The sequence below is a fragment of the Dryobates pubescens genome, chromosome 8 (genome assembly GCF_014839835.1).
Source record: "Dryobates pubescens isolate bDryPub1 chromosome 8, bDryPub1.pri, whole genome shotgun sequence".
Classification (NCBI taxonomy): domain Eukaryota; kingdom Metazoa; phylum Chordata; class Aves; order Piciformes; family Picidae; genus Dryobates; species Dryobates pubescens.
In genome coordinates, this window is record NC_071619.1 from 34123237 (window position 1) to 34136928 (window position 13692).

Here is a 13692-nt window from a genome sequence, read left to right on the forward strand (position 1 = left end):
CTAACAGGCAGCAAGATTCAGGCCCCATTTATTAATATATATTGAGTAAGAATGCATTATTTAAGATGACCACACTGAATTGAGTTTGGGAAACAACTGCAAGTGTCAGCTCCTTTTTCCTCATAGAGGGAATAGCACCACGATAGAGGCAACAGCCTGGATTCAGTGCCTGTTAAAAGACTACTGTACAACCATTATGGCTATGTCAGAGATGATATTCTTTGCTGCACTGGCATTAAGAGCTAAAGTCATTAAGGAGAAGGAGCATAATTAATGAAAACATCTAATGCTGAAGCAATGCAATCAACAAGTCTGTCAAAGATTCATCTCCTGGGGAAAATTATTGGCATTGAAAAGCAGCATGTCAAAAATCCTAACTTTTCAGGTGGGATAGAAACGCCACAAAAATACAAGCCCCAAGCCAGAACTTCATGCACAAAGCCAGAATATGTAAGGGTATTATTCCATGAGTGGAAGGCTTTGCCAAGGACATCAACTGCTTTTCAGACACAAACTGAGATAACTTTCCACTCAGTGGGATGGGCATGCAGCACAGTAGGTTGTTTCATAAGTATTACTTGCACAGCATGAAAAATTGCATTTATGAAAGCCTACCTGTCACCGGTTAACAGTGCCTTACTTCTCCTCAAGGGCAGAACTTCACACAGTGCAGACCTGATGTAGTCACAGCATGTTACAGTACATGGATGCAGGTGGGAAACCACTTAGTTGCAGAATTGTATTAAAAAAAAAGAAAGGAAAAAAAGAAAGTCGGTGGCTCCGAGAGCAGCTGCTGAGCCATCAAGATGTGGAGAAGCAATTAACTTCAAAACTAAAACATTTCACATTTTCTACCTTTTCACAGTTGAATGTATCCTCTCCTGTCCCCGTGTATCACTAATCAAGACACTGTCAGTTTTCTGTCCATTGCCTTAATAGAATCACTGTGGTAGTTTGAGGCCTTTCGGAAAAAAACATGGAGTTCAGTCCTCTGGGAGGCCCAGAGAGGCCCAGAGGTGGACTGGAAATAGTATTTTTTTGGTATTCAATCCCATAACTCTGCTATCTCTTTGTAAGTTGACTGGAAAATAGTATTTTTTGGTATTCAATCCCATAACTCTGCTATCTCTTTGTAAGTTGGCAGCAAGGCCAACTCCTGCTCTTTTTTCCCTCCTTTCGGCCCTCTGGAGGGAGTCCTGTCACTGGTAACAATGGGCAGTAGGTCTGTTTGTGGCCTTCAGAGGCCTGACTAACTTTGCCGCATAATCTTGGCCTGTTCAGGCCTTTAGGCAAGGGAGGCAATGGGGGACAGAAAAGGAACACTGGGGTTTGTGGTTTAGTCTGGTTGGGGGAAGGTTTTGCCAGGGGGTTTCATCATGTATCCTCTACATGTATTAGGTGTTAAGGATTCCTGTATTCTGCATTTTCCTGTTTAGTTTTGAATATAATTCTGCAATTCAATTAGAGCGTCTTTATTTTACTTCTTTGGGGGGTAAAATGATTTCTGTCCTCTCTTTAAACTAAGACAGTTGCACACCTTTCACAGTATATTAACATGAACCTTAAAGAAGCTGCAGTGTATTAACATGAACCTTTCACAGTATATTAACATGAACCTTAAAGAAGCTGCAGTATGTTAACATGAACCGTTCACAGTATATTAACATGAACCAGAAAGAAGCTGCTGTGTATTAACATGAACCTTTCACAGTATATTAACATGAACCTTAAAGAAGCTGCAGTATGTTAACATGAACCGTTCACAGTATATTAACATGAACCAGAAAGAAGCTGCAGTGTATTAACATGAATCTTTCACAGTATATTAACATGAACCTTAAAGAAGCTGCAGTATGTTAACATGAACCTTTCACAGTATATTAACATGAACCTGAAAGAAGCTGCAGTGTATTAACACGAACCTTTCACAGTATATTAACATGAACCTTTCAGAGTGTATTAACATGAACCTGAAAGAAGCTGCAGTTTTGCTTTGTAGCTTCCTTTTCTCCCCTGTTAAAAACAAATAAAGTAAAAAAGTCTTCTAGACATGCACAACTGTAACAGAAAAACATGGCTAGTGTAAACAATTGGTTTAGATCAGATTTCAGCAGGTTACATAACAACCATTGGAAACAAAGAAAAGAAAAACAAAGCAAAACCAGAGATAGGTGCACAGGAAGATCAGCTAGAGGATAGGTATACTCTTAGTGTATCTATTAGCTGCCTCAGGCTCCACACTTGCTTTCAAAGCAATGGAATTTTATTACAAAGCAGTAACCAACGTGGCACATAATTCTTTGAGGTAATTTAAAGCCTGCCTGTTAAACAAACATTACTCCAATTTACTCTTTTTTTCCAAGGATTCGTAATATTTCCTGTATACTTTCAGCAATTTTTGTCCTATCTGTCTCCTAAACTATAATTTTGAACCACTGAGGAATTGTTTGCCCAAAACCAGAACTCTGTTTTCAATACCTTTCTGTTATTAATATTCCTCAAGTTACATTTCAGCTTCCAATCAAGGTTTGTTGCAACAGTTTCTCTTTTGATTGAAGTCCACTGTACAGTACCTTGGATCTCAGCTAGAGTGCACAGTATGTCATGTGGATAGTAAAAAGTGATATATCTCAACTTTCCCAAAGCGGGTTGGATCAGGAGTTGTAAGGATAATCAAAACCATATTCTTGCTAGCAAGTAGAGCCAAAAATTCATTGAAGCTATACAAATATATTTGTACCCACATTGCACTTCATTCTGAAAAGAATCTCTCACCCAAGAACACAAAAATTCTTGCAGTGGAATACTGAATAGTTGTGGAACAAATAAATGGGAGAATACTTTGCATGAGAAGAGTGTTATGAAAGGGATCCCAGTAAAACCAGCTGAATCTTCAGAATTTTATGCTATTTTTATGACTTTCTTAGCAGACATTAGAAGGCTTGAAGGACTTTGTACTGAGTAGCATTATTTACTGAAGTATTTATTGCTTATATTCTTTAAGTGAAACTTTTGTGTGATTTCATAGTATCATAGTATCAGTCAGGGTTGGAAGGGACCACAAGGATCATCTAGTTCCAACCCCCCTGCCATGGGCAGGGACACCTCACACTAGATCAGGCTGGCCAGAGCCTCGTCCAGCCTGCTCTTAAACACCTCCAGGGATGGGGCCTCAACCACCTCCCTGGACAACCCATTCCAGTGCTTCACCACTCTCATGGTGAAGAACTTCCTCCTCAGATTCAGCCTGAATCTCCCCACCTCCAGCTTCATTCCATTCCCCCTAGTCCTATCACTACCTGATATCCTGAGAAGTCCCTCCCCAGCCTTCTTGGAGGCCCCCTTCAGATACTGGAAGGCCACAATTAGGTCACCTTGGAGCCTTCTTCATATACATGCATATACATGCATATACATGCAACCATGAAAGTGAATATATATATGTTTTTAGCAAAGTGTCACTAAATGTTTTGGAACAACTTACAGCCTTTGGGAATGTCAATGGATAGGGCCCAGTCAAGTTGATATTTCATAGCAGCAAGTCATTCTATACGTGAGAATAAATCTGTGTAAAGGCAACAGTCTATTTCTCATAGATGTTATTTATGTGCATGTGTCTTTACAAGACTTTTGTCTAGACCCAAAGTGGATTTAAGCTGCTGTCACTGACAGCACAATGTAAAGCTTTGTGTGTTTCATCTCTTCAAACTGCTTTTTTTTTTTTAATATTGGCTTTCTTTTCACTTTTAACTACACAGGCAGGTTTATCGATGTAAGTGGAGGCTATCTGAAGAGCAGCCAACACAAAATGCAGAGTCAATAGCAATGATGTGTGGAATTTTTTACAGCTTGTTTTGTGGTTTTTTTTAATGCTCAGCTTCCATGCAGTATGGGAAATCGTTTCTTGCCTGTCAGATGGAAGTATCGCTCATCCCCTTGGACAATATAAAGATGAGACAAAATCAAGGTCATCTGGTCAAAACTATGTGTTTTCCTCGTCTCAACAAGGTAGCACTGTGCAGTTCAGCCAAACTGTGGCTGTGAAAAAGGGAAGAATTTGATCAACTCAGCCTGAAGTCACACATTTTTAAGTTGTTCTACCCACAGCATAGGCACAACTGAACTGAATGATTTCACCACGCTGAGTTATTTCCCACGTTCCTGTGTTAGTCCAGTAATGTCAAGAAATGCAGGAACTGGGAAGTCATACAATCCATATGAAAGAGAATATTGTGGTTTCTAAGAAAAATATTTATTACCAAGCAAGCTATTTTGATTTATTAAATGATAGCTTCCCATCATAGTACTTTTGATAGGGTGTTTGAAACCGCAACCGTTGCATAGAGCCAGGACCTTATTTGTTTAAAGGCATCCAATAGTATTTTTCTCAATAGAAATATCAGTTCATGACAATGCCAGATTCATAGAACCTCATCCAGGAAAAAGCTCTTGAAAAATTATTTTGTTCCTAGAGTGTCCATTGGCCAGTGCAGGCACCAGGTCTCACTGCTAGTCTTCTAACATTAGATTTATAGGATGTTATAATTAACAACAGGTGATGGGCAGCACAACATGCACAACAAGCAAAGTGAAAAGACTGGCAGCTGAAGAGACGCTTGTGAATCATCAGATCTTTTCCCAGCACAAACTCAGTAGTAATTCTGGGAGGTTTTTAAACAAACACACACCCCCAAACAACAAACCAGCACCCCATTCTCCCTTTTAATCTCAAATATTAGGGATCATCTGTCTGGTTTTATAATTATGTAGCTTCTCCACTTCTTTGTTTTCCTGTCTATAAAATGAGAAAAAATATGCTTCCCTCCTCACTGAGGACTTCTTGGAGGATTATGAAATAATAGAGACAGTGTCTCTCAAACTCGTATTCTGCACAAATAACACGCACACACAAAAGGTTCAAAACACATACAGCCGCCACATCAGTTTGAAGAAAAGCAGTTTTTCAGCTTAGGAGTGGAAAGGAGTGAGGAAGACACTGAAAAACATGAAGCAGCAAACCAAGAATATAACCCAAATGAGTTTTAAGTTGCATAGTAAAAAAAAAAAAAACTTATTTTGTTGGAGTTTTTTTCCTTTCTGTTATGAGAATATAAGTGGCAAAGTATGTTAGGAAAGCCAATGGTTTCTTTGAACCAAATGAAGAAGGACTTTTATCCCTCATCTACCAAAAGATCTGAATTTATGAATCATTTCCAATGCTCTAACCAGATGTGGCCATGATATTCATGAGTTAATTACATGTTGTATCATAATTATAGTAACAAAAGAGTACCTTTATTATTTTTTTTTTTTAGACTTTCTATTTACAGCTTCCTACTGGTTAACACATTTAAAGTATTTACTAATGTCAGAGAAAATATTTAACTATCCAAACAGAGGTGGGGGAGTTTTATTAAAAGAAACAAAAGAAAATAAAAAGCAGTATTTGTGCTACAGAATGAAGATTTTAATATATTTTTTTCTTTTATGGGTACCTTCCACCCTCTTGCCAATATAGTTCCTTGAATTCCTCTACAAATAACTGATAGATGAAATTAATTTCTATTAAAGCCCTTTGAGAATGTTCCTTTGCTCCTTTTATCTTCCCTACCCTAAAATACACTTGATTCAGTAACCTTGACTTTACAGTATTAGAGAGCAATGACTATTATTCTAGCTTTATGCTACCAGGCTGCCAACAGGAACACATGGTGCTAAAAGTTTGAGTTCTTTGCAAAGTAGTGAACTAACATTCTCTGAGAACTCTTTCCACACTGACTGTGGAAAAACATGATCATTTTTTCCTGAGCTTATGGGATCACTGTAGGCACAGACTGGATATTAATACCTGAGAGAACTTAGGCTGTGACTACACTGTATAGGTTTGCATGTACTAACACATATATGGGAACTTTTATAATGGAGAATGATCAGGTTTTATGCATGTCCTTTGCTAGTACAATTGGATGACTTGTTTCATATCCACCACCAGTAAATATTAAGCTTACTTAGCACAACCCTTGTCCTGACTTGCCATGTCCACACATTTCTTGAACATCTCCAGGGACAGTGACTCCACCCCCTTCCTGGGCAACCTATTCCCGTGCATGACCATTAGAGAAATTTTTCCTAATGTCCAATCTAAACATCCCCTAGCACAATTTCAGGCCATTTCCTCTTATTCTATCACTTGATACTAGGGAGAAGAGATTGACCCCTACCTCACTACAGCCTTCTTTCAGAGAGTCATAGAGAGCAACAAGGTCTCCTCTCAGGTGCCTCTGCTCCAGACTAGGCAATCCCAGTTCCCTCAGCTGTTCCTCAAAAGACCTGTTCTCTAGACCCTTAACTAGCTTTGTTGCCCTTGTCTGAGCAAACTCCAGCACCAAAGTGTCCTTCTAGTGAGGGGCCCAAAACTGAGCCCGTTATTTGAGGTGTGGCCTCACCAGTGCCAAGTACAGGGACACGATCACTTCCCTACTCCCGCTATTGGTGAGCCAGGTCAGCATGCTGTTGTCCTTCTTGGCCACCTGAGCACACTGCTGGCTCAGTATTTATTGTATATATATTATATAGTACATATCTTGTACAGCAGTGACTATAAAGTGAGATGGTTGTAATGATAAATTTATCCTGCTAGTTGCAGAGTTTGCACTTCATTGAAATTCACATAGCAGTGCTTATCTATAGCTGAGACAAAGTTGCCCAGGGGAACACTTGTTACTCTGGGTAATTAATCAGAGGTGATGGGAAATTTTTCTTAGTGTTCTTGATAATCTCTAGGGCATCATCCAACTGTGAAATTTTGGCCTTGCTGAACTGGAAAGCAAGTTTCATCAGTAACTAGAATAGGCCAAGACATTTCTCATAAAGCACTTAATGATCTGGTGTCATCTGGCAAAGTTTCTCTGTGCAGTCTTTTTCCAAAGCTGGAGAACTAGTTCCTTTCTATTAAATATTTTATATGTGTACATAACAAGCCCCTTGTTTTAGTAATCATAGGCACATTTTAAGGAAGATTATACGCTTTCTTCAGGGTAAATAAATTTTTAAAGGGCTTTACCTATATCCAAATAAAGTCTCACAGCTCAGTGAACTTGAAATCACAGCCTTGGTAGGAAATTTGCGGGTTTGCATGAGCAGGGAGGAAATATATGGCTGTCAAAATGCTTACAGATTGAAGCACACAGCTTGAACTGGGCTGTAGAATTCCACTTCCCCACTTTGTAGAATAAGGCTAGCAGGAAAAGGGAAAGAAAAAGAAAGAAGAAAAAGAAAAGGAAAAAGAAGAAGGAAAAGAAGAAGAAAAAGAGAAAAGGAAAAAGAAAAATAGAAAAAGAAAAAAGAAAAATAAAAAGAAAAAGAGAAAAAGAAGAAAAAGAAAAAGAAGGGAAAAAAAAGAAAAAGAAGAAAAATAAAGAGAAAAATAGAAAAAGAAAAAGAAAAAGAAAAAGAAAAAGAGAAAAAGAAAAAGAAAAAGAAAAAGAAGGAAAAAAATAAAAAGAAGAAAAATAAAGAGAAAAATAAAGAAAAAGAAAAAGAAAAAGAAAAAGAAAAAGAAAAAGAAAAAGAAAAAGAAAAAGAAAAAGAAAAAGAAAAAGAAAAAGAAAAAGAAAAAGAAAAAGAAAAAGAAAAAAAGGAAAAGAAAACAAACAAAAAAAGACTTCTTACTCCAATCAGATGCCTAAATTTAGAGTTGTATTACTCAAAATAATAACAACTTGGAAAACAAAACCCCCAAACAACCAAACCCACAAACCAACACCAAAACAATTTTCCTCTTATAGCAGCTAGGAGGAGATTTTACATTTTGTGTAGGTAGAGAAGAAACAGAAATGTGTTCCTCTTATTGGAGTGATTCAGGGTAGTTAAACTTTTGCTGCACAAAAGGTGTAGGAATTTTTTTTTAAGGCTGAAAATATTTCCAATTCCAAAGAAGAATTTCCCCAAACCCAAAGAACTGTTCGAACAGCCAAGCACAAAATAGAGCCAAGCTTATTAGGAAAGGTTCTGTGATTTAGACAAACGTTAAACTGAGTTGAGACCAACTCAGCAATTTTATTTCCTCTGTTAAGCTCTTTCAGGGGTGACTTTACTGAGTCTAAAAGGATGCACTAGCACTTCTTTTCACATTTTTATCAACTATTCATTAGTTTAGCTATCCTTGCCCTAGCAACATTTTCCCCCAGCTACCTCTATGTAAAACAACATTATTTTAAAAGGTATGAGTATACAAAATAATTAAGTCATGAAAAGCTAATTGCATATGGGACAGAAGTGTACAGGCAAAGTAAAATTTGACTGATTTTGCATTTAAGTGTTGCTGCAACATACAAAACTGCAGAACAGGTTGACCCAAGCTCACAAGGAGAGCTGCAAGCTTCCAGTTCCAATTTTTTGTGACCCCTGGCTCACAGCAAATTTGTCTTGATTAAGAACATACTGTGTTGGTGCTGAATGCTCCTGTTTCGAGTACATCATCATAGTTTCACTGGAGCAGGAGCTAAATGAATGTTTGTTTTCTCAAATTACTTCATGAATTCTAGCATGGACCGTTAAAAAAGTTTATTTCTCATTGAGATGACTAACTCAAGTTCCCCATAATAGATTCACAAAGGGATTAGTGGTTTTATGAATGTAATGAAAGCAAACTGGCCCTCAGCATTAATTGCAGCCTTGGAAGTCTATCACAGACAAGTCAATGCAGTATCATGGAGTTCAAAGAGAGTCATTCTTTACAGGTAGATACTTAGGTAGGTTTGGTTTCTTAATATTTCTAAATGGCAGTTAACATTGACATTCTGCTTTCAGACTGCACTATCTTACTGAATAAGTTATTAAACAAAATGTTTCTGCATTTGAGTTAGCATGTGTGCCAAGAAGGTCTACATTTCAATGCAAGACTTGGATGCAGGATTTGTACCCACATTATTCAGGCACATATCTGAGTACTGCCACTGAACAGGAGTCTGGCCACCCACTCCTTAGAAAAGTCTGAGTCTTATTTGTGTGCCTCCATTCCTGTTTGTGAAAGCACACTGAGACACTCCTTAGTAGAGGAGTTAGGATGATAAACTGATTACTATTTGTGAAGTAATGCCATGGTGAAAACTGTTTGTCAATATTCATTGAACTCAAGGGCAGAGTTACACAAATTCCTTCTTAAAGAATTTACAATCTTGCTACTAAACCACAAGAAACATTCACACTGACTACCTGATCTGTTCATGTGTGCTGTGATGCTGATTCAATGCAGATACAGCTAACTCACTCAGTGGAGTGACTGTACTTAAAGTGAATCTTTTATATTATACCTTTCACACTGGGGACAGAACAAAGTATTTGGTGATATTTCATCTTTGATTTGTTAAACCAAATCTTTTTTTTTATGCAAGTGTATAGATGTGTAGGTACACATGCTCATATTTGGGGAGAAAGTCACAATAAAACATTTCAAGCAAAACCAAGAGTCATATAGAAACTATATGCAAGTTTTTGCTGTAGTTGGACTGTAGGAATAAGGGATGGGGAAGTTGAAAGCTTTTCACACAAGTGAAAAAAAACCCTAAACCTTGTAGGTGAACAGCCTCAAAACACTGCAGACATACACTGTAGCAACCAGCTGCAATTATTTTCATACTTTCCTGAGCTTAGCTCTACTCCTAGCATGTCACAATCTTGGAAAGAGCAGGTTACAGGAAAGTTCAGAACTTGCTGAGTCTCTGGACTGAGGGATTACAACAGTTATTATTCCTTTTAAAAGAAGTAATTTCCAATAATATTTTGGAAATTACCAAGAAAAAGAGCAGCTAGCAAGATTTGGATTATTCATAGACTTAGACAAGTTAAAGATGGAAAATAATTAGATCATCCATCCCATTTTCCTGCCAATGCTGTATTGTTCCCTGCAATACATTTTCTAGTACTTAGTTTTTTTAAGTCCCTTGAGAGGGGAGATTCCAGCATTTCCTTTGGATACATTCTAGCACACTCTGTCAAGGAGGATTTCCCTCCCTCTGTTCAGGCAACCATTTACTGTCTCTTATTTCCTCTTCAAGAATTCTTCTTCCTTGGTGCCAGGGCTTGTCAGGAATTGAGAGGGGACACTCAGCTAGGCACAGGATATTCCACAGTATGGAAATCTATAGCAGAAATTTTTAGGAGAACATTTAAGTAGCCTCATTTTGTTTAACGTTCTTTGTGTGCCAGATGGGAAGAATGCTTTGTCAAAGTGCTTAGCTACTTTTCAGCATTTTTAATATGATAATTCTTCAGTATGAACTGCAGGAAGAGGATCTGTTCAAGCCAAAACTTGTCTGTCTCAGATCAGGTTAGAAGGACTGCTGAAAGAAGTCTAGCAATGAAAGAATCTTGCAATCAAAAGTTCCCCCTGTCACTAGTGATTTGTCTCTTTAAATAAGTGAACATAAGCAAGATTCCTGTGGGGGAGGGAGGGAGGGAAGAGTAGAAAAATACTTAGGTCTTCTTGATCCAGTGGTGACTGAACACAAAACTAACCTTCTGCGCTGTATGGATGTACTCAGGACAGTATCACATGCAGGTACAATACTCACACGCAGCAAGTACAGTCATGCTATAGACGCAATAGCCCACACTAAACTCATTCCAAGCAGTTCTGTTATTGACAGAAGGGTTGTGGGAAAAGATTTATCACCATTCACAGGCTGTGTGCAAATTCAGCATCATGAAATCCTTGTGTGTTTGCAAAGATCCACACCCACCACTACCACCCCCCCCGCAGTTCCTGCAAAAGCTGTGAGTCATAAGGATCCACAGACCAAATATGGCCTGTGTGTTTCTAGACATCTAAAGAGTCAGGTCAAGACAGGAATTTAAGTGTTGGTATGCTAAGTGTTAAATGTTAACCTTGTCAGATTGAGTTATGCACCCTTCTAATAGCCCAAGTCTGCTACCTTGATGGAAACATTGTACTATAAGTTCTGCTAAATACCATTCTTGAACTAGAAGTTTAGCTTTGCCTTGAGGGGGCCTAGCCAGAGCATTTGGGAATGTTCTCTTAGAAGAACAAAATATGTTAAATATCTTTTTTTTTTTCCCTTCAAATTTGAGCAGGGGAACTTCTCAGTTGTTGGTCTTGCAAAACAGTTTGCAGCAGCAAAGGATTACATTTCCATTACCTAACTCAAAAGTCTGGTCAAATATAAAACAAAAATCATGAAAGAATTTGGTTGTAATTCTGTCTCTTTGAAGGGACAGAAATATTCTTGGATGTGCCCTTTGTTTTGACACATTTATACTGATTGCAAATGGAAGGGCACAGTTAGAGTATTCTTTCCCCTAACCTGCCTCAGCCTCAATTTGTTCTGTCTCTGACAGAATCCCTTTGCCAGGAAAGTAACTTGCTCTTTTAATGAAGGTGTTTAAAGCATCCAGAAGAGAAAAACAAATAGTTCTATAACTAATTTGTGTAAATCTGGGAAGTATCTAAAACTTGCAACTTATACAAGGCAATGTAATTGGAATAAATCTTTTGCTTCTCCTTTAGAAAACAAACAAACAAAAACAGCAAGAAGAGGTGCATTGGTACCTCATTTGAACTCAAATTCAGAGAGTTAGATCAGTGCCTTCACTTTCCTTTATATTTTACTGTAACTGTTTTGGATGCTGCTTACTCCAACAGCATTAATTTGAGGAGTGAAACGTAGTAAATGAGAGTAAACCAGCACACAGTACTTTCTTCTTTCAGTGATGCACTCTCTGTGAAGGGGCAGCAAAGGCCTATTGGGCACACAGTGGTGAATTTAGGCTTTCTGTGAATTCTCTCCCTCTAAACTGTGGAAAGGCAGTGCCTGTGAAAGCCCTGGAATACTTCCCACAGAGTGTTTCTGACAGCAAATGATAAGGTATCCTCTTCTGAGTTTTCATCTATGCCCTTACAGGCAGTCACATAAAGAACCACCATCCACTTTTGTGTTTATGGATAAGACTGCAGTTTGGGCAAGCTTCCTTTCAGAGTTTGAGGCAGCTTCAGGGTGAAAACTGTACAACTATACTGCGAGGTCTACTCAGTATTCTCTATCAACAGTGCTTTGTTATAAGTTTAAAAGAAGAAACAATACTTTCTTCCTTAGACCTATGAATGTAAATTACCTTCTGTAATACTTCTATCTATTCAGTCAAATGAACAGTCAATCAGAAAACTAAGAGAAGCACAATTTCCCTGAAAACTCAGAGGAGAGAGAAATCAGATTTGAGGGCCTCTTCTCCTCTATAACCAGTCAGATACTTGTCTGAGCTTGTGTAAGGTGCATAAAATTGGAAAGAGGAGGACTTTTACACACTTGTACCTCTTCCACTCCCATCCAGACAAAGGAAAAGCTTTGTCCCTTCTGCTTACAGAAATCAAATAATTCATGTATCTGCTCATCTAGAAATTAATCATCAGGGAAAAAAAAATAAACAGACACTACACACTCCCCAAAACACCGAAATCAGAGTCTGGCAGGTGTAACATAAAGGTATGGGTGAACAACATAATACTGCTGATTTAGCTAGCAGATCTGTAACCTAGCACATCCCACATAGATGAAGTCTGTTTAATGAGCCAACTCATCACCTCTTAGAACACAGGAGGAATGTTTTCTTGTGGTACATTTCCTGTTTTCCTCTCTTTATCATAGATTCATAGAATGGTTTGGGTTGGAAGGGATGTTAAAGACCGCCTAATTCCAACCCCCCCTGCCATGGGCAGGGACACCTTCTACATGACCAAATTGCTCAAGGCCTCACTCAGCCTGGCCTTGAACACCTCCAGGGAGGGGGCATCCACAGCCTCCCTGGGCAACTTGTTCTAGTGCCTCACCACCCTTACTCTTAAGAGATTCTTTCTAATACCCAGTCTAAATCTACCATCCTCAAGCTTCAATCCATTCCCTTATCACTATATGCCCTTGTAAAAAGTCCTTTCCCAGTTTTGTTGTAGGCCCCTTCGGGTACTGGAAGGCTGCTATCCTTTAGATTGGAGAGAGATGGCACTTCCTCTTCTAGTTGGGAGAGATAATTCCACATTCTAAGCTACTACTTTGATAAAAGCAGAGGAAAAAAACTTCCTAAGTCTAAATTCCCATGAATAAGCACATCAGACATCTAAGCATATACTTTACAACAGCTTCCAAGCTCATTGAAAGCATCACCTTGAAACAGTCCAGTGAAGAGGATGAAATCAAGTTAATATAACAAACTGTAATTTACTTTTAGTATTTTATCACATCTAAAACATCTTCTTTACAATGCAGTTGTGTGGTTCCTGGAAAGACTCACTGTAGAGCCATATTACCAGCTGGCTCATTCCCTTTCCAGCCAGCAAAAGAATCTCTGTTCCCCAGCCAGAACACTTGCAAGGCAAGTGCCCGCTAATTCAGCTGTGAGCAACTTCAGGAACTTTGTGATTCGGTATTCACAGTGTGCAAACCACCTTCTTTAATTAGCCTTGAGGACTGTACATTGAACAGAGCAATTGAAAATCCCTGTGGCTCAGCATTTGTTAGCATGTGTCTGCCAACAGAAGTCAGCTTGACATAAACCATTTCCATTTAAGCTACAATTTATATTCCATACCATTTATTTTGTAGCTGCTGCCTCATCCCAGCTTCTTTATTGTTCTACATCATGGAAACTAACTCACTGTAAGTGCAGTCCGTAGCAAGCTGG

At 38.5% G+C, this 13692-nt stretch overlaps 1 protein-coding gene across 2 annotated transcripts in view; it reads left to right on the plus strand.

The window, feature by feature from the left end:
* COL8A1 (collagen type VIII alpha 1 chain) overlaps positions 1 to 13692 on the plus strand; it is a 96141-nt gene that overhangs the window by 15961 nt on the left and 66488 nt on the right. The window lies entirely within an intron of this gene.